At 38.4% G+C, this 20,092-nt stretch overlaps 1 pseudogene; it reads left to right on the top strand.

Annotated features, from left to right (window-relative positions):
* The first annotated feature begins 5,031 nt into the window (after window positions 1-5,031).
* Window positions 5,032-14,465, top strand: LOC100472472 (annotated as a pseudogene).
* Window positions 14,466-20,092: the final 5,627 nt, after the last annotated feature.

Below are 20,092 nucleotides of genomic sequence, written 5' to 3'. Positions count from 1 at the left end.
GGTAAGAGGATATAACAATTATGTCTATCTACCTAATAACAGAGCATCAAAATACATGGAGGAAAACCTGATAGTACTGTTGTGTTAGGATAAAATCCAGTTCTCCTCCAGTGTTTTTCCTTTATTCTCACAGTACTACCACACTCATAACACTTCTGACACCAGATATGTGTGTGGGGTTTGCCCAATCAAGCAATTCTTCTACACCAGCTTGGTGTCCTACAATTTAACTCAGTTCAATTCAGTTCTGAAACTATCTATCTGAAGATAGCATCAGGTCCACAGGTTAAGAACTCAGGCCCACAAGACCTGTGCTTCTGACTAATGGATTATAATTCTGAGGCTCCCACAACCTCGTCTTTAAATATGATTAATTTGCTATAGTGACTCATAAGACTCAGGGAAACACTTATGTTTACCAGCTTACTTATTTTTTAAAAAAATTATTTATTTATTTGAGAGAGAGATAGAGAGCATGAGCAGGGGGTGGGGAGGGGCAGAGGGAAAAGCAGACTCCCCGCTGAGCAGGGAGCCAGACATGGGGCTCAATTCCCCGACCCTGAGAACATGACCTGAGCCAAAGGCAGCCACTTAACTGAGCCACCCTGGTGCCCCCATTTACCGGTTTCTTAAGGATATGATTGAAGATAGAGAGGAACAGTCAGATGAAGAGATACATAGGATGAGGTCTGAGATGGTCCTGAGCACCAGAATGTCTATCCCCATGGAGTTGGGGTGCATCACCCTCTTGGTATGTGGGTGTGTTCACCAACCTAGAAGCTCTTCGAACCTCATACTTACTGGGATTTTATGGAGACTTTCTCACATAGGCATGGTCAATTATTAACTCAATTCCCAGCCCTTGCCCCCTTTCTGGAGGATGGGGATGAGGTGGACAGGGATGAAAACTCCAAGCTTCTAATCTTAGCTTGGACTTTCTGGTGACCAATCACCTATCCAAGATCCCACCTAGAGTCACCTCACTGGAACAAAAGATGCTCCTAGTGTTGCTGGATTGCAGGGTTCTTGTCTCACGGAGTCCAAGAATGAATCTCGCAGACACAAAAGGGTGAAGTGAAGTGTAAGTTTATTAAGTGAAGGTGAGAGCAGAAAGGAAAGAAAAAAACTCTCTAGAGTGAGAGGGGTCCCAAATGGGTTACCACTGAGGGCCTTTAGTGGCAGTCTTTATTGAGAACTGACTGGAAAGCTTGTGGCCATGAGATTCTTGTCCCGTCTTGGGGAGCATTCCTGCCAGGAATAGTTTCAGAGCCCAGTCAGAGTAGTCAGGGGCCTCCTCTCTCTTCTGCCTATACCTTAACCCCTTCCCTATTCATGGGACAGGACCTGTGGGCAGAAAGGGCTATACTGGGATTGTGAGGAGTGACGGATTGTATGGTTTTTAATTTGTGGGGGTTAGGGATAGCACAACTCTCCAAGAATCTGGAAGCAAGGCTTCAGGACCTTGAGGGGCCAGCTGCTGCCAAGATCAGGCTCCTTTTAAATATTAAGGCACTAAGGCAGCCATGAGTTCCTTGAGAAAGGTCATGTTCTGTATGTTTCAGGTATCTATCAGTGGGCTGCAAGCTGTAAGGAGATTTTTTAAAAAGATTTTATTTATTTATTGACAGAGAGAGAGACAGCCAGTGAGGGAAGGAACACGAGCAGAGGGAGTGGGAGAGGAAGAAGCAGGCTCCCAGCGGAGGAGCCCGACATGGGACTTGATCCCAGGATCCCGGGATCACGCTCTGAGCCGAAGGCAGACACTCAATGACTGAGCTACCCAGGCGCCCCAGGAGATTTTAATTTAAGCTACATTTCTTTCGCCTTTGTTTCCCACATCACTAGTCCTTTTATGACTTGAGAATTCGCAAGGGTTTCAGGAGCCCTGTGTCTGGAACGAGGGTCAAAGAGCAAATATTATAACAAAAGATGCTCCTGGTACTCTTAACATTTGGGAATTTACAAGGTTTTAGGAACTCTGTGCCAGAAACTCAGGGCTGAGACCAATATATATTTTTTCTATTATCTCACAACTGCAAAGTGAAATATTCAAATCCACAACTGTAGTCAAGGACTTCAATACTCTTCTCTCCTATGTCATAGAAAATATAAGCAGAAAATTATCAAGGATATGAAGCAGACTTGAACAACACAATCAACCAGCTAGACTTGATTGACATTTATAGAACACTCTACTGAGTAACAGTAGAATATACATTCTTCTCAAGTACACATGGAACACTTAACAAATGAATCATAGTCTGTGGAATAAAAACAAGTCCCAGTAGAGGTGTCTGGGTGGCACAGAGAGAGAATTAACCCCAAAGTAAGCAGAAGAAAGGGAATAATTAAGGTCAAAGTAGAAACTGATGAAAGAGAAAAAATTAAAACAATGGAAGATTAATGAACCCAAAATCTGGTTCTATGAGATCAATAAATTGATAAATCTCTAATCAAAGTGAAAAAAAGAAAATTCAATGACCATTTCTATCTAAATGGGGCAGCATCTACTGAGTTTTGACTTCTTCCACTAGGGAATGCAAACATCATGTTACTGGTGCTTCTAATTGTGAAGAGAAGTTGCAAGTTCTCATTTTTATGTGAAATCTGATTTTTAAATGTTGGCCATCAATTCAAAAAGTTTCAGCATTATGAGGGCCAAACACAACCCATCTGTAGGCTTCCAGGCACTACGTAATTATGGGATAAACATTTTCAGTAGAAATTGAGAACTGAGATACTTCATTTCTTACAGAAAATTGCTAAAAATTAATTCTAACTGTAATGTTGAATTTTTGTGTAATTAGATAATTTAGTACACTTGCATCTTGTTTTATCTAGTCTCAATCCCATCGTTCTGAATCTTGGCAGCATAAATTACCTGGGGAGCATTTATTTATTTATTTATCTATCTATCTATTTATTTAAATTCAATTAATTAACATATATGTATTATTAGTTTCAGAGGCAGAATTTAGTGATCCATCAGTTGCGTATAAAACTCAGTATTCATTATATCAAGTGCCCTGACCTGGGGAGCTTTTAAAAATATGAAAGACTAGGCATGCCTGACTGGCTCAGTCAGCAGAGTATGCCACTCTTGATCTCAGGGTTGTAAATTCAATCCCCACATTTGGTATAGAGATTACTTAGAAATATAAACCTTAAAAAAAAGTGTAGGAAATACTGAAGACTAGATCACACCTCCAGAGATTCTAATTTGATTTGTCTGAGGAGCAGCTGGAGCAATTGGATTTTTAAAAAAGTATGTAGGTGTTTCTAACTTGCAGATAAAGTATCTTTGGCATAGACTGATATAAGAATGTAGGACAAAGTACCTTTTGAATACCCAGGAAAAGGAGGATATGATTTGCTCAAGGGAAACTCAGTTTTCGTTACTACTCTTTAGTCCCAAACTAATCTCTGTTAGGGTCATTTTTCAACTTGTGCTCAAATAAGTTGTCAACATTCATTTGCTTGATGATCACCAATTCATTCAATGTTTTGTACTCTGCATTTAAATCCTGGGATTCAAAGAAAATAAGATATAATTCCTTGGGTTTTACATGCCACTATCTAGTAAAGGGAGTGAACATGTTAACAAATCTTCCTTGTTATAATCTACTCTGTCCTAAGTCATTGCTCTTTGGCATATAATCAGTTCTTGTTTTCCACTGCAATTTCTACCACCATCATGGGCAACTTCAAGATTTCTTTAGACTGTCCATCCAAGTTTAGCTTCAAAGCTCCTTGATGCCCACAACTCCAACAGCTATTAATTCTATCCACTTTAAGCTCCAACTCTATGGCTTTTACTATGGATCATACATTACAACTTGATATAATTTGTCTCTCAATATTCACCAGTGATAATTTTCTTCAAAACTGATACCTTTCTATCTCTTTTACCTCTACTACTTGGTACTTTTAGCCTATATCCCCTTCTTCTTGATGCCCTCCCAGGAGCATCATACGTCAGGTACCATACTTTATTTCAAGGACAAATCCAATTGATAGTAATGATGCCTGAAGCAGTAGTCAAAAATTTTAAGGCCATATCTGAGAGCATGTAGTAGTGTCTGTCAATGGATATAGGAAAGAGGATGTCAGCATACTCGCCCTCTTAGCTTTAACACTGTGTTCCCAGACATCAGGGTTAACAAAATCACACATGTAACAGTTAGATAAAAAATTTTGACATCAGTTACCACAATTCAAGGTTTTGAACTCATAGCATTTGGTAACCCTACCCCTGTGGCATTTATCTTATAAGAGCTATAGTTCTTATAGTAGCTATTTGTATATCCATTATATCCTTACTTTTTTATTATTATGTCCAATTAGCCAACATATAGTACATCATTAGTTTTTGAGGTAGTGTTCAACAATTCATTAGTTGCTTACAACACCCAGTGCTCATCACAAGCTCCTCAAAAACAAAAACCATGGCTTACTCACTTCTGTACCCCTTACACTGCTTAGAATGACACAAAAATGACTACAGAAACCACATTTATTGGGTGCCAGGCACTGTGATAAAGCATCTTAATTAACAAAATGATCTGTTTTAAGTATCACAACTACCTTGAGCAATGGGCCCTATCTTTACCACAGTATTGCAGATGAGGAAACTGAGCCTCAAAGAGGTTAAATGACTTTGCTGGGTCAATTAAAACTTGGACTAGAACCTAGGCCTGATATCAATATCCATGATACTTATGCTGTACTCAAAATTTGCAGAACCATGAGTCTCCATGGACTGGGAGTGTGGGCTCCAGAATCTCTGCCACCATGTGGAGGCTGAGACAGCACAGGAACATGTGCAGAGTGACAGCAGTTCATGTCTATGAAAGCATAAGCCACAGTGGCATGGGGGCTGCATGTGTGGAGGGCTGTGGATGGGTGGACTGTGGTGCAGTTTGGCTTGAAGAGCAGCTGAGCAAGGTGTGAGGCAACTGCTGGTCTGCTGAAGGGTTGGCAAGCACTGGACTCCCTGAGTCAGAAGTGAATTCTGCCCTGTGCCATAGAATCATGCTTTACATTCACACCCTGACGTTGCAGATGACTGGTGCCAGAGTTGAAAGTAACTTGCCCAAGGTCACCCAGTGTAATGTTCAAGCTCAGGAATACCTGTGTGAAACATCACAGTCACATTTGTGATTTTAAAAGACATCAAGGAAAATGAAAACACTGGAAAATGTCTTCGAAGGTACTTCATACTGGATACAAGAGAAGATAGTTACTTTAAAAATTTTTATTTAAATTCTAGTTAGTTAACATAGAGTGTAGTAGTTTTAGGATCCAATAGAGTGATTCAACACTTCCATACAATACCCGGTGCTCACCATGAGTGTGCTCCTTAATCTCCACCACCTATTTAACCCATCCCTCCCACCCCCTCCCCTCTGGTAACCAGCAGTTTGTTCACTATAGTTAAGAGTCAACGTCTTGGTTTGCCTCTCTCTCTTTGTTTGCTTTTGCTCACTTCTTTTGTTTCTTAAGTCCCACATATGAGTGAAATCGTTTGGTATTTGTCTTTCTCCGACTGACTGATTTCACTTAACATAATACTCTCTAGCTCCATGCACATTATGGCAAATGGCAAGCTTTCACTCATTTTCATGGATGAGTGATATTCTATTGTATGTATGTACCACAGCTTCCTTGTCCATTCATCAGTCAATGGACACTTGGGCTGTTTCCATAATTGGACTATTGAAAGTAATGCTGCTATAAACATAGGGATACATGTATCCATTTGAATTAGCATTTTTGTATTCATTGGGTAAATACCCAGTAGTGAGATTGCTGGATTATAGGATACTTCTATTTTTAACTTTCTAAGAAATCTCCATACTGTTTTCCACAGTGGGAGCACCAATTTGCATTTCCACCAACAGTGCGAGAGGATTCTCCTTTATCCACATCTCCACCAACACATGTTGTTTCTTGTGTTGTTGATTTTAGCTATTCTGACAGGTGTGAGGTGATATCTCATTATAGTTTTGATTTCTATTTCCCTAATGATCAGTGATGTTGAACATCGTTTCATGTGTTTGTTGGCCATCTGTATGTCTTCCTTGGAAAAAATGTCTTTTCATGTCTTCTGCCCATTTTTAATTGGATTATTTATTTTTCGTTTTATTTTTAAGATTCTATTTCTTTATTTGACAGAGAAAGAGGCAGCGAGAGAGGGAACACAAGGAGGGAGAGTAGGAGAGGGAGAAGCAGGCTTCCCGCTGAGCAGGGAGCTGAATGCGGGGCTCGATCCTAGAACACTGGGATCATGACCTGAGCCGAAGGCAGACGCTTAATGACTGAGCCACCCAGGTGTCCCATGGATTATTGTTTTTTGAGTGTTGAGTTTTATAAGTTCCTTATGTATTTTGGATACTAATTCTATATTGGAAATGTCTTTTTCAAGTATCTTCACCCATTCCATAGGTTACCTTTCAGTTTTCTTAGTTGTTTCCTTCGCTATACAGACGTTTTTTATTTTTATGAAGTCCCAATAATTTATTTTTGCTTTTGTTTCCCTTGCCTCAGGAGATATATCTAGGAAGAAGTAGCTATGGCCGATGTCAGAGAGGTCACTGCCTATGTTCTTCTCTAAAATTTTCATGGTTTCAGGTCTCACATTTAGGTCTTAATCCAGTTTGAATTTATTTTTCTGCATGGTGTAAGAAAGTTGCATGGTGTTGTCCAGTTTTCTGAACACCATTTGTTCAAGAGATTGTCCTTTTCCTTTTGGATAATCTTTCCTTCTTTATTGAAGATCAATTGACTTATATAGTTGTGGGTTTATTTCTGGTTTTTCTATTCTGTTCTATTGATCAATCTGTTTATTTTTTTGTGCCAGCACACACTGTTTTGATGACTACAGCATTGTAATATATGTCAAAATCCAGAATTGTGATGATTCCAGCTTTGCTTTTCTTTTTCGAGGTTGCTTTGGCTATTCGGTGTCTTTTGTGGTTCCATACAAATTTTAGGATTGTTTGTTCTAGCTCTGTGAAAAATGCTGTTGGTATTTTGATAGGGAGTGCATTGAATGTGTAGATTGCTTTGGGCAGTACAGACATTTTAATAATAGTTGTTCTTCCAATCCATGAACATGGACTGTCTTTCCATTTCTTTGTGTCCTCTTTAGTTCCTTTCATCAGTGTTTTATAGTTTTCAGGATACAGGTCATTTCACCTCTTTGGTTAGGTTTATTCCTAAGTATTTTATGGTTTGGGGTGCAATTGTAAATGGGGCTGATTCCTTGATTTCTCTTTCTGCTGCTTTATTATTGGTGTATAGAAATGCAACAGATTTTTGTACTTTGATCTTGTATCCTGCAAATTTACTGAATTCATGTATTATTTCTAGCAGGTTGTGGTGGAGTCTTTAGGGTTTTCTATATAGAGTATCATGTAATCTGCAAATCATGACAACTTTACTTCTTCTTTGCTGATTTGGATGTCTTTTATTTTTTTCTTGTGTGATTGTTCTGGCTAGGACTTCCAGTACTATGCTAAATAATAGTAGTGAGAATGGACATCCCTGTCATATTCCTGATCTTAGAGGAAGAGCTCTCAGTTTTTCCACATTTATGATATTCCCTGGGGGGTTTTCATATATGTCCTTCAGTATGTTGAGGTATGTTCCCTCTAACCACACTTTGTTGCGGGATTTTTATCACAAATGGGTGCTGTACTTTGTGAAATGAATTTTTAGCATCTATTGAAAGGATCATATAGTTCTTTTTTTTTTTTTTAAAGATTTTATTTATTTATTCGACAGAGATAGAGACAGCCAGCGAGAGAGGGAACACAAGCAGGGGGAGTGGGAGAGGAAGAAGCAGGCTCATAGCGGAGGAGCCTGTTGTGGGACTCGATCCCATAACGCCGGGATCACGCCCTGAGCCGAAGGCAGACGCTTAACCGCTGTGCCACCCAGGCGCCCCAGGATCATATAGTTCTTATCCCTTCTTTTATTAACGTTGTATATCACATTGATTGACTTGCAAATATTGAAATACCCTTGCAACCCAGGAATAAATGCCCCTGATTGTGGTGAATGGTTCTTTTAACGTGCTGTTGCATTTAGTTTGCTAGTATTTTATTGAGAATTTTTGCATCCATATTCATCAAGGATGTTGGCCTGTAGTTCTCTTTTTTAGTGGAAGCTTTATCTGGTTTTGGTATTGGGGTAATGCTGACCTCATAGAATGCATTTGGAAGTTTTCCTTCCTCTTCTATTTTTTGGAATAATTTCATAAGAAAAGGTATTAACTCTTCTTTAAATGTTTGGTAGAATTTGCCTGTGAAGCCATCTGGCCCTGGACTTTTGTTTATTGGGAGATTTTCATAACTGATTACATTTCCTTGCTGGTTATCAGTCTGTTCAAGTTTTCTATTTCCTCCTGCTTCAGTTTTGGTAGTTTATATGTGTCTAAAAATTTGTCCATTTCTTCCAGGTTGTCCAATTTGTTGGCATACAGTTTTTCATAATATTCTCTTATAATTGTTTGTATTTCTGGTTGTTATTTCTCCTAGCTTATTTGTGATTTTATTTATTTGAGTCTTTTCTCTTTTCTTTTGGATAAGTCTGGCTAGAGGTTTATCAATGTTATTACGTTTTTTCAAAGAACCAGCTACTGGTTTCATTGACCTGTTCTATTGTTTTTTTAGCTTCTACATCGTTTATTTGTGTTCTGATCTTTAATACTTCCTTCCCTCTGCTGGCTTTAGGCTTTGTTGTTCTTTTTCTAGCTTCTTTAGGTGTAAGTTGTTTGGGATTTTACTTGCTTCTTCAGGTAGGCCTTTATTTCTATACACTTCCCTCTTAGGACCACTTTTGCTGCATCCAAATGGTTTTGGACCATTGTGTTTTAATTTTCATTTGTTTCCACGTATTTTTTATTTCTTCTTTGATTTCCTGGTTGACCCATTCATTGTTTGGTAACATGTTGTTTAACCTCCATGTATTTGTGGTCTTTCTAAAATTTTTCTTTGGGTTGACTTCTAGTTTCAAAATGTTGTGGTTAGAAAAGGTGAATGGTGTGATGTCAATCTCTTTGTATTTGTTGAGACCTGTTTTATGACCTAGTATGTGATCTATTCTGGAGAATATCCCATGTGCACTTGAAAAGAATGTGTGTTCGACTTCTTTGTCAATTTGAATGCCTTTTATTCTTTTTTGTTGTCTGATTGCTGTTGCAAGGACCTCTAGTACTATGTTGAACAATAATGGCGAGAGTGGGCATCCTTATTGTGTTCCTGATCTTAAGGGAAAGGCTTCAGCTTTTTCCCATTGAGAATGATATTTGCTTTAGGCTTTTCATAGATGGTTTTTATGAAATTGAGGAATGTACCCTTTATCCCTACACTCTGAAGGGTTTTAATCAGGAACGGATGCTGTATTTTGTGAGTGCTTTTTCTGCATCAACTGAGAGGATCATATGGTTCTTGTCTCTTCTTTTATTAATGTGATTTATCACACTGATCAATTTGCGAATGTTAAACCACCCTTGCATCCCCGGGATGAATCCCACTTGGTCATGATGGATAATCCTTTTAATGTACTGTTGGATCCTATTAAGCTAGGATCTTGTTGAGAATTTTGGCGTCCATATTCATTAGGGAAATTGGTCTGTAATTCTCCTTTTTGATGGGGTCTTTGCCTGGTTTGGGGATCAAGGTAATACTGGCCTCATAGAATGAGTTTGGCAGTTTTCCTTCTGTTTCTATTTTTTGAAACAGCTTCAGGAGAATAGGTATTATTTCTTCTTTGAATGTTTGGTAGAATTCAATAATTGTAAATATTTATGCACCTAACAAGTGAGCACCCAAATATATAAAACAATTAAAGACAAACATAAAGGAACTAATTGATAATAATACAATAATAGGGGAATCTGTCAGGCCCTGGACTCCTGTTTTTGGGAAGGTTTTTAATCTCTTCATGACTATTAGCCATCAGGGAAATTCAAATCAAAACCACCTTGAGATACCACCTTATGCTAGTTAGAATGGCAAAAATTGACAAGGCAAGAAACAACAAATGTTGGAGAGGATGCAGAGAAAGGGGATCCCTCTTACACTGTTGGTGGGAATGCAAGTTGGTATAGCCACTGTGGAAAACAGTGTGGAGGTCCCTTAAAAAGTTAAAAATAGATCTACCCTATGATCCAGCAATTGCACTACTGGGTATTTACCCCAAAGATACAGATGTAGTGAAGAGAAGGGCCATATGTACCCCAATGTTCATAGTAGCATTGTCCACAATAGCTAAATTGTGGAAGGAGCCAAGATGCCCTTCAACAGACGAATGGATAAAGAAGATGTGGTCCATACATACAATGGAATATTACTCAGCCATCAGAAAGAACGATTACCCAACATTTGCAGTAACATGGACGGGACTGGAGGAGATTATGCTAAGTGAAATAAGTCAAGCAGAGAAAGGCAATTATATGGTTTCTCTCATTTATGGAACACAAGAAATAGCAGGGAGGTCGGTAGGAGAAGGAAGGAAAAAATGAAGTGGGGGGTAAGCAGAAGGGGGAATGAACCACGAGAGACTACGGACTCTGGGAAACAAACTGAGGGTTTCAGAGGGGAGGGGGGGGTGAGGGATTGGGCTAGGCCGGTGATGGGCATTAAGGAGGGCATGTATTGCTTGGAGCACTGGGTGTTATACGCAAACAAGGAATCATGGAACACTACATCAAAAACTAATGATGTATTTTATGGTGACTAACATAACATAACAAAAAATTTTAAAAAAAAGGAAAAGAATGTGTGCTCTGCTACTTTAGGATGGAATCTTCTGAATATATCTAAGTCAATCTGGTCAAGTGTGTCATTCAAAGCTATTGTTTCCTTGTTGATGTTGTGTTACAATGATCTGTCCATTGATATAAGTGAGGTGTTCCCTACTATTATTGTATTATTATCAATTAGTTCCTTTATGTTTGTCTTTAATTGTTTTATATATTTGTGTGCTCACATGTTAGGTGCATAAATATTTACAATTATTACATCTTCTTGTTGCATTGTCCCCTTTATGATTATATATTTCCTTCTTTGTCTCCCGTTAAGCTTTGTTTTAAAGTCTACTTTTTCTGAAAAAAAGTTTTGCAACTCTGGCTTTCTTTTGACGTCCATTTGTTTGATAAGTGTTTCCTCGTTCCCTCACTTTCAATCTGCACACGTATTTAGGTCTAAAATGAGTCTCTTGTAGGCAGCATATAGATGGGTCTTGTTTTTCTTTTTAATCCATTCTGATACCCTCTGTCTTTTGATTGGAGCATTTAGTCCATTTGCTTTCAAAGTAATTATTGATAGATATGTATTTAGTGCCATTTTATTACTTGTTTTGTCTTTGTTTCCTGAGATTTCTCTGATCATTTCTTGGTTTTGTCCCTTTGGTCTGTCTTTCCTACTCGAAGAGTCCCCTTTAATATTACTTGCAGGGCTGGCTTAGTGGTCATGAACTCCTTTCATTTTTGTTTGTCTGGGAAACTCTTTCTTTCTCCTTCTATTCTGAATGATAACCCTGCTGGTTAGAGTGTTCTGGTCTGCAGATTTTTCCCATTCAGCACTTTGAATATATCATGCCAGTCTCGTCTGGCTTGCCAAGTTTCTGTGGAGATATCCGAAGCTGACCTTTGGGTCTTCCCTTGTAAGTTAAGGACTTCTTTTGTCCTGCTACTTTTAAGATTTTTCTTTATCACTACATTTTGCAAATTTAATTGCAATATGTGTTGATGCTGGCCTGCTTTTGTTGATTTTGGTTGGGGGGGGGGTCTCTGTTCATCCTGTATCTGGATGTCTGTTTCCATCCCCAGATTAGGGAAGTTTTCAGCTATTTTTTCTTCAAATAAATTTTTTGCCCCCCTCTTTTTCTCTCTTCTTCTTTTTCTGGGACTCCTATAATATGAATGTTATTAAGTTTGATGGAGTTACTGAGTTCCTTATGTCTATTCTCATGTTCCATAATTCTTCTTTCTCTCTTTGTTGAGCTATATTATTTTCCATTATTTTGTCTTCTATATCACTTATGTGTTCCTCTGCTTCTTCCAGCCTGCTGTTCATTGCATCAAACCTGTTTCCAATCTCATTTATTGCACTTGTCATCTCTGATAATTCTTTTTTAACATTTTATCTTTGTAGTAAGGGTCTCCCCGATGTCTTTTATTCTTTTCTCAAACCCAGTGAGTATCCTTATGATTGTCGCTTTAAATTCTCCATCAGGCATTCTATTTATATGGGTTTCACTTAGATCTCTAAACACGACCTTATCTTGCTCTTTCATATGGGATAAATTCCTCCATCTTCACATTTTATCTAGGTCTCTGCCTTCTTCTCTGTGTTAGAAAAGGCAGTCATGTTTCCAGCTCCTGAAAGTAATGGCCTCTGAAGAAGAGGTCATGTAGTGCCCAGAGCTTGCCACTTCAGAGAATGTCTCTGGTGTGTGCTGTGTATACTCTGCTGTTGTGTTGTTGCTGCTCTATCCTTCAGGCCAGTCATCTGCAGAGGCTCTCCTTGCTTGCTGTGGGTGGTGTTTGGTCGTTGGCCAGAGTGTGGTGATTTTTTATCTACATGTGCTCTGGACTGCTTGTGAAATGAGACCTGACACTATCTTCACCAGAACTGAGGCCCTGCAGAACTCTCTGTTTGGGGATGTGGTGTGGGCATTGATTTGTGCTGTTCTTCTGGGGAGGGAGTGAGTGTGTGACTGAAAAGGTAGTACCACCCGAGTGTAGGGTGGTAGGGCTTGGTGTAAGCAAGTTTGGCATCCAGTGCTGGTGCTACACTGCTTCCCACAGGTGGCTCTGTGTTTATGCTGAGGGATAGGGTAGGAAAATGGTGCTAGACAACTCTTTTCTTCCTGGAGATGTGTCTCCATGAATGCTACCTCTCAGGGACACACTGTGAGAAGAGCAAATAATCTCCCCATGATGTGTCCCAGGCATTCTTCAAATTACTTTTTCCATGCTGTCTGACCCTGTGTTGTTTGCTTGCCTTCTCTCCAGGAGCAGCACTGGGCCCTCAGGCTCTATCCCAGACAAGTTCACTGACCTCCAGGCTTTAGGGGCACCTGGGTGGCTCAGTCGGTTAAGTCTCTGCCTTTGGCTCAGATCATGATCTCGGGGTCCTGGGATCAAGCTCTGCATGGGGCTCCCTGCTCAGTGGGGAGTCTGTTTCTCCCTCTCCCTCTGCCCCTGCTTGTGTGCTCTTGCTCTCTTTCCCTCTCTCTCTCTCTCAAATAAATAAATAAAATCTTTGAAAAAAAAAACCAAAACAAAACTCCAGGCTTTAAGCCCTGCTGGTTGTAAGAACTCATGAAATTCAGCCCTTCTTGTTTTCCAAGGCAATGACTTTGGAGAAACGTTCTCTTTGTCTGTTGTCCCATGTGCTCCTCTCTCTCTTGCCCTCTCCATGACTAGGGCTCCCTCCCCTCTGCAGCGCCCACAATTACATTTCTCCCCTAAACCAGGTCTCCAAAGTTTCTACCTTCTTTGATGTGGACTCTTCTCTCCCTTTAAGTGCGGAATTTTTTTCTGTCAGTTTTCAGGTTGATTTCTGGGGTACTTAGGATGACTTGATAGTTATCTAGTTGTGTTTGTGGGATGAGGTGACCTCCTACTCCACCACCATCTTCCTCTGTCCAGAGAAGATTGTTTTGTATGGTACATGGGTAATCCACAGAACTTACCTTCTGGATCATCATACATTGGAGCCATTAATCTTACCTACATTTCAAAAGTAGCATTGCAAATAAGCTAAGACCAAAGGATGAATTCTTTTTTTGTCATGAATGCAGGGATAAGGAAGTATCTCCTTACAAGCTAATGATCAGCATTATCTAGTGGAATAAGTAAATGTGTTGAACTAATATAAAAACTATAGTACAAAGCAGTCAGATTCACAACATCATTCTGATAACCTAAGTCACCGGGGTGAATGTGGGAAGAAGCAAGCATCTTAGAAAACTGGCGTTGGTGGTATACCCATCATTACTTCAACTCAGTAAGAAGTAAATAAATATGGTGAAAGTATTGACAAATAATTTGAAGTGATCATGAGGCCATCTTCTTTACTCCTAAACCTCCTTCAGATAGTGCAGTTATCAAAGCTGGATATTGTGTTAAGCAAGGAGTGGTGATGAAGCAACTGGAAGAGAAGATTTTTTTTCAGTTGGATGAAAACACAATAGGCTACTTCAAATCTAAACTGGAGAAGGAAGCTCTCCAGATAATACCGCTTAAAGAAGATTATGAAGTACAGGAATGTAGACACAGCAATGTAATGATGAGGGACAATCTCTTTGAAAGTGTAACATTGTTTTGAACTTTCTATGTGCAGGCTGATAGCCCTGAAGAGAGGCACACCTGGATTAAAGCAATCTCTGGGATTTACACAAAAAAATCAAGTCCCAGGACTTATAAAACTGATCATATAAAGTTGAGTTAACCAAACTGCCTTTTACAGTTATGGTAACTGACTTTGTCAACGCTAATGCAAACTTTCTCTACAGTCCTCAGGTTGTATATGTATATTTTTTAATGGTAAATTATGAAAAAAAAGGAACTTTACTAATTGAAAAAAATCACATTTTCTTCCTAAAATTAATTTACTGAATTGGCCCTAGAGTTTCAATTTCTATGTTTTATGCATTTTGAAATTTTTTGTACCACACCATTTGAAATGCGTCTTTGTTCTAAGAGTACATGCAAACTCATACATTTATATGCATTGGATAAACTCTACATTACTATAGTTTGCATGGAATTTTAAATATCAGGTGAAATTTAACCACCTCATAGGAAACTATAGTGTTTTGTTAATTTGTACCACTTTCTTTTCAAAGTCACCAGTGTCATAAATAAACATGATATACTAAGGACTGTATGGTAGTGCATTTGGAATGGTCATATTTAAGAATATATTTAGATTTTATTTAGGTGGAAGCAAATTGAAATTAATATTTACAACTAATAATTATTTCACTACAGTTTTTTCACAGAAGTTTTTTTTTAATGATTTTTTTTATTATATCATGTTAGTCACCATACAGTACATCCCCGGATTCCGATGCAAAGTTCGATGCTTCATTAATTGCGTATAACACCCAGTTCACCATGCAATACATGCCCTCCTTACTACCCATCACCAGTCTATCCCATTCCCCCATCCCTCTCCCCTCTGAAGTCTTCAGTTTGTTTCTCATAGTCCATAGTCTCTCATGTTTCATTCCCCCTTCTGATTAACCCCCCTTTCTTTATCCCTTTCTTCCCCTACCGATCATCCTAGTTCTTATGTTCCATAGATGAGAGAAATCATATGATAATTGTCTTTCTCTGCTTGACTTATTTCACTTAGCATTATCTCCTCCAGTGCCGTCCATGTTGCAGCAAATGTTGAGAACTTGTTCTTTCTGATAGCTGAGTAATATTCCATTGTACATATGGACCACAGCTTCTTAATCCAGTCATCTGTTGAAGGGCATCTCAGCTCCTTCCACAATTTAGCTATTGTTTCACAGAAGTTTTAATAAATGATTAAATATGTACCCTTTGTTACATTTAAAATATTAAGTTGTATTAACGTGTTACATATTCAACACTAAACAAATACAATTAAATGAAAGGTGAAAAGTTTACGCTGTTATTGGTTACAGTGAAATTCGGGGAAGAAAAGTAAATTTGTCAGACTGCCAGACAAAATAATAAGTGTGAAAAATGTTGAGCTCTGCTAATTAAAGAAATATAAAGAAACATGACCTTTTGTTTTTGTTTTCTGCATTTTCATTTTTTTGTCCTTAAATATGTGGGATAATTCCTAGTGTTTATTGAGAATATACACTGAAATAAAAGGATAAAATTAGTAAGCTTCCTTTTAAACACAGTTTAGTTGCAACCGGAACACTGCATTCTAGTTTAGGCTGACTGAATCTTCAGGTGGTAAAGCTGCCAAATTCGGCTTTGGTGACAGAAATGGTTTCTTCGTGGAAGTGATTGTTAAGTGTCATTGCTTTAAACTCACTTCTAAAAATGCATTGTCTTGGATTGGGAAAGACAAATACCATATGATTTCACTCGTATGAGGAATCTAAAAAGAACAAGTGAGTAAAGAAACAGAAAGCAGAATCAGACCCATAAATACAGAGAGCAAAGTAATGGTTGCTAGGGTGGAGGGGGGTGAGGGGAATGGGCAAAATGGGTGAAGGGTAGTGGAAAATGAATATTTCCAGTTATGGAATGAATAAGTCATGGAAATAAGAGGTACAGCCTAAGGAATATAGTCAATGATATTTTAATAGTGTTGTGGTGAGCATAGCATGATGTATAAACTTTTTGAATCACTATGTTGTACACTTAAAACTAATGTAATGTGCATCAACTATACTCAAAAAAATTAAAAAACAATGAAATTAAAATCCATTGCTTTAGGAAAGAACTTGCGCATGTATGCCGCATGGCTCATCCTTCTGCTCTCTGTGTGTGTTTTGTTTGTTTTTCAGAGAATAAAGTCTCACACTGAGTTACTAAAAAAATTTGCCATAATACAAACCATAATAATGATTCAAAGAACACAAAACTTTAGCATAAGCATAGTTTAATTTATTAGGCTAGATGGTGGGTGCATGGGCTACATTGTACGACTCTGTATACATTTTTTAAAAATTAAATTTATTTCAATGAATTTGAATGAAAGCTTCCTTTTCTGTTGGTTTAAATATTCAAGCATCAGCATCTTTTTTTCTGTTGTGTAGTTCAGGTAAGGAAGAAATTATTATGAGCAATGGGCTAGACATTGTGCTAGATGCTTGGGGTACAAAAGTGAAGACACACACAGTCTCAACCTTTTCTAACAGTCTAGTGAAACAATAGAAATAGTTCACATTGGCTACATCATTATGTAGTATTCATGAGAGACAGAAGTATTTTAAATGGATCTTATTTAATTTTCACAATGATGCTATGAAGTAGGTATTAATTTTGCCCTGTTTCTGAGACAGACAAATTAAAAAGCTTTTCTAAGCCCAAGTTCACCCAGCTATTAAATAGCAAAACTGGAATTTAAAAGGGTCTCAGCCTGGTTCACCATGATGTTAGTTAGCCTCCCAAAATACATCATTTCCATATAAGCAGGGAACTCCCACATAATGTAGGAGGTGATACTACCTAGCAAACTGCATGGATGCTGTGGGTGCCAGAGGACAGGCACTGTGCCCAAGCATCCAGGTATGATGTCAGGAGACACTGCCAAGGAGACACGTGATAAGCAAAATATCCCTATGCTTCCTTTAAAAGATCAAAACCTGGTGAGGTAGTTCTGACTTACAGATTTATAGCAGTAACTTCAAGAAATACCAAGAATTCCCTCAGAGAAGATCCTCAAGAAGGAGACTTCATACTGTTTCTCCAAAACAGACTCAGGAATTACACCAGTGTAACTTCCAGTCCCACGGCAGCAATGTGGAGAGCACAACTTCATCCTGCATTTCATCTTGAGCTGTTGCCTAGCTGGACTTGCACCTGATTTTTTTCTCCCTCCCCCAAACTGATATTGAAACAATGACTGATAGAAACTCCCAATTTTTGTTTTAAAGTAAACTGACAACATCTTCCAGATTTTCCTGGTACTGCACGTTCTTGTCACTGTTTTAAAAACTCTGAGTTTCAAAACCAAATTAACAAGAACTTTGCTGGCAAAGATTCTGCTCAAACATCTAGCCCTCACACTACTTATTTTTCTAAATTTCATATCTGTACCCTTTTTTTTACTATATTCTCTGTGCTGTACAATACATTACTGTGTGTTATTTATTTTATAACTGGAAAACCAGGGGCACCTGGATAGCTCGGTTGGTTAAAAATCTGTCTTTGGTTCAAGTCATGATCCCAGGGTCCTGGAATTGAGCTCCACGTCAGGCTCCTTGCTCAAGCAGGGAGCCTGCTTCTCTCTCTCCCTCTGCCTGCTGCTCCCCCTGCTTGTGCTCTCTCTCTCTCTCTCTTGCTCTCTCTCTTTTTGTCAAATAAGTAAGTACAATCTTTAAAAAAATAACTGGAAAACCATACCTCTTAATCCCCGTCATCTATTTGATCTATCCCTCCACCTCCTCTACTCTGGCATCCATTAGTTTGTTTTCTGTAGCTATCTATGTTCTCTGTATCTATGAACAAAACTCATAGATAGTTGGTAAATTTGTTAGATTGTTAGTTTGTCTTGTATTTTAGATTCCTCATATAAGTTAAGTCATACAGTATTTGTCTTTGTCTGTCTGATTTATTTCACTTAGCATAATACCCTCTAGGTCCATTCATGTTGTCACAAATAGGAAGATTTCATTCTTTTTTTATGACTAATATTATATTGTATGTATATATGACATCTTTCTCATCCATTCATCTATCAATGGACATTTAGGTGGCTCTCATACCTTAACTATTGTAAATAATGCTGTAAAGAATATAGGGGTACATATGTCTTTTCAAATTAGTGTTTTCACTTTCATTGGGTAAATACCTAGAAGTGAAATTGCTGGATTGTAACGTAGTTCTATTTTAAATATTTTGAGGAACCACCATACTGTTTTTCACAGTGACTGCACAAATTTACAGTCCCACCAACAGTATATAAATGCTCCCTTTTCTCCACATCCTCCTGAACACTCGTTATTTCTTGCTATTCTGACAGGTGTGAGTTGAAATATCAAATTGTGGTTTTGATTTGTATTTCCCTGATGGTTAGTGATGTTGAGCATCTCTTCATGTGCCTGTTGACTACCTGTATGTTTTCTTCAGAAAAATATTTATTCAGGTCCTCTGTCCATTTTTTTTTACCAGTTTATTTTTTTGATATTGAGTTTTATGAGTTCTTTATATATTTTGGATGTTAACCCTTTATCGGCTATATCATTTGCAAATATCTTTTCCCATTCAGCCGGTTGCTTTTTTTGTTTTGTTGATGGTTTTCTTCACTCTGAAAAATCTTTTTTGTTTGATGTAGTCCCATTTGTTTATTTTTGTTCTGTTGTCCTTGCCAAGTGGCAAAAATGAAAGATGGTTTCCAGCCATGGAGAGCTCATTGAGGCTGGGAAGCTGGCAGAGATAGTGCAGCACATACCATAGATGATATTGGTCTACAGTGATGTACTGGAGGTAGGAATTGCAGGTAGGTAGGTAGGTAGATAGGTAGGTAGTTGGTTATTAGCTAATTGAAGATGACATAATGCTCTTGGATAATCAAATTCTGGGCAAATAATTTCTAAGGCGTTGTCATGAAGTCCCAAACATTAGAGTTTTACAAGGGACCCAGTGGATTTTGGAACTACAACTATGTCATTTGAGTGAAGATACAGTTCCACAGGGTTTGGAAGCTTCTGAGTAAGGTTTTCTGGAAAGTTTGGATGCCGTGATTGAACATATCCCATCAGGCACACTGTAGCACTACATTTTGTAGAAATTGGTCCATTTCTCAGTGCTGATAGGGCCAGTGCTCCAGATGCAGGTGGCACTGGATGGCAAGCCCTCTGTATACATTTTTATGGCTTTAACATGTTATATAATATTTTAAATTAATGATCATAAGAACCCAGATAATTTAGTTCTATCTCTTTATAAACTTATAAAGTCGATTTATAATGCCCCTAACATATGTTAAATTCACATTAACAATTTTATCATGTATTATTCAGATATAAGATGCTCTTACATAGCATACCATGGTTTATCATGTATACTTTATTGCACTCATGTTTCCAAATTTGTATCTGAGGTAATTTAGCAATACATAGTCTATATAAATGACGAGAGTGAAATATTAAAAGAGTAGGATAAAATCGAAGAAACTTGAAACCTAAAAGACTACATTGGGCACAGACTGTAGGAAAATTAATAAACAAATGGGGGTGGGGGATGCCTGGGTGGCTCAGTCAATTGAGCGTCTGCCTTCCGTTCAGGTCACGATCTCATGGTTCTGAGATTAAGTCCCACGTCAGGTCTCCTGCTCAGTGGGGAGCCTGTTTCTCCCTCTGCTGCTGCTCCCCCTGCTTGTGCTCTCTCTCTCTGTCTGGCAAATAAATAAATAAAGCT

The sequence above is a fragment of the Ailuropoda melanoleuca genome, chromosome X, assembly GCF_002007445.2.
Source record: "Ailuropoda melanoleuca isolate Jingjing chromosome X, ASM200744v2, whole genome shotgun sequence".
In the NCBI taxonomy this organism is placed as follows: Eukaryota; Metazoa; Chordata; class Mammalia; order Carnivora; family Ursidae; genus Ailuropoda; species Ailuropoda melanoleuca.
This window is presented reverse-complemented; position numbering and strand designations above follow the sequence as displayed.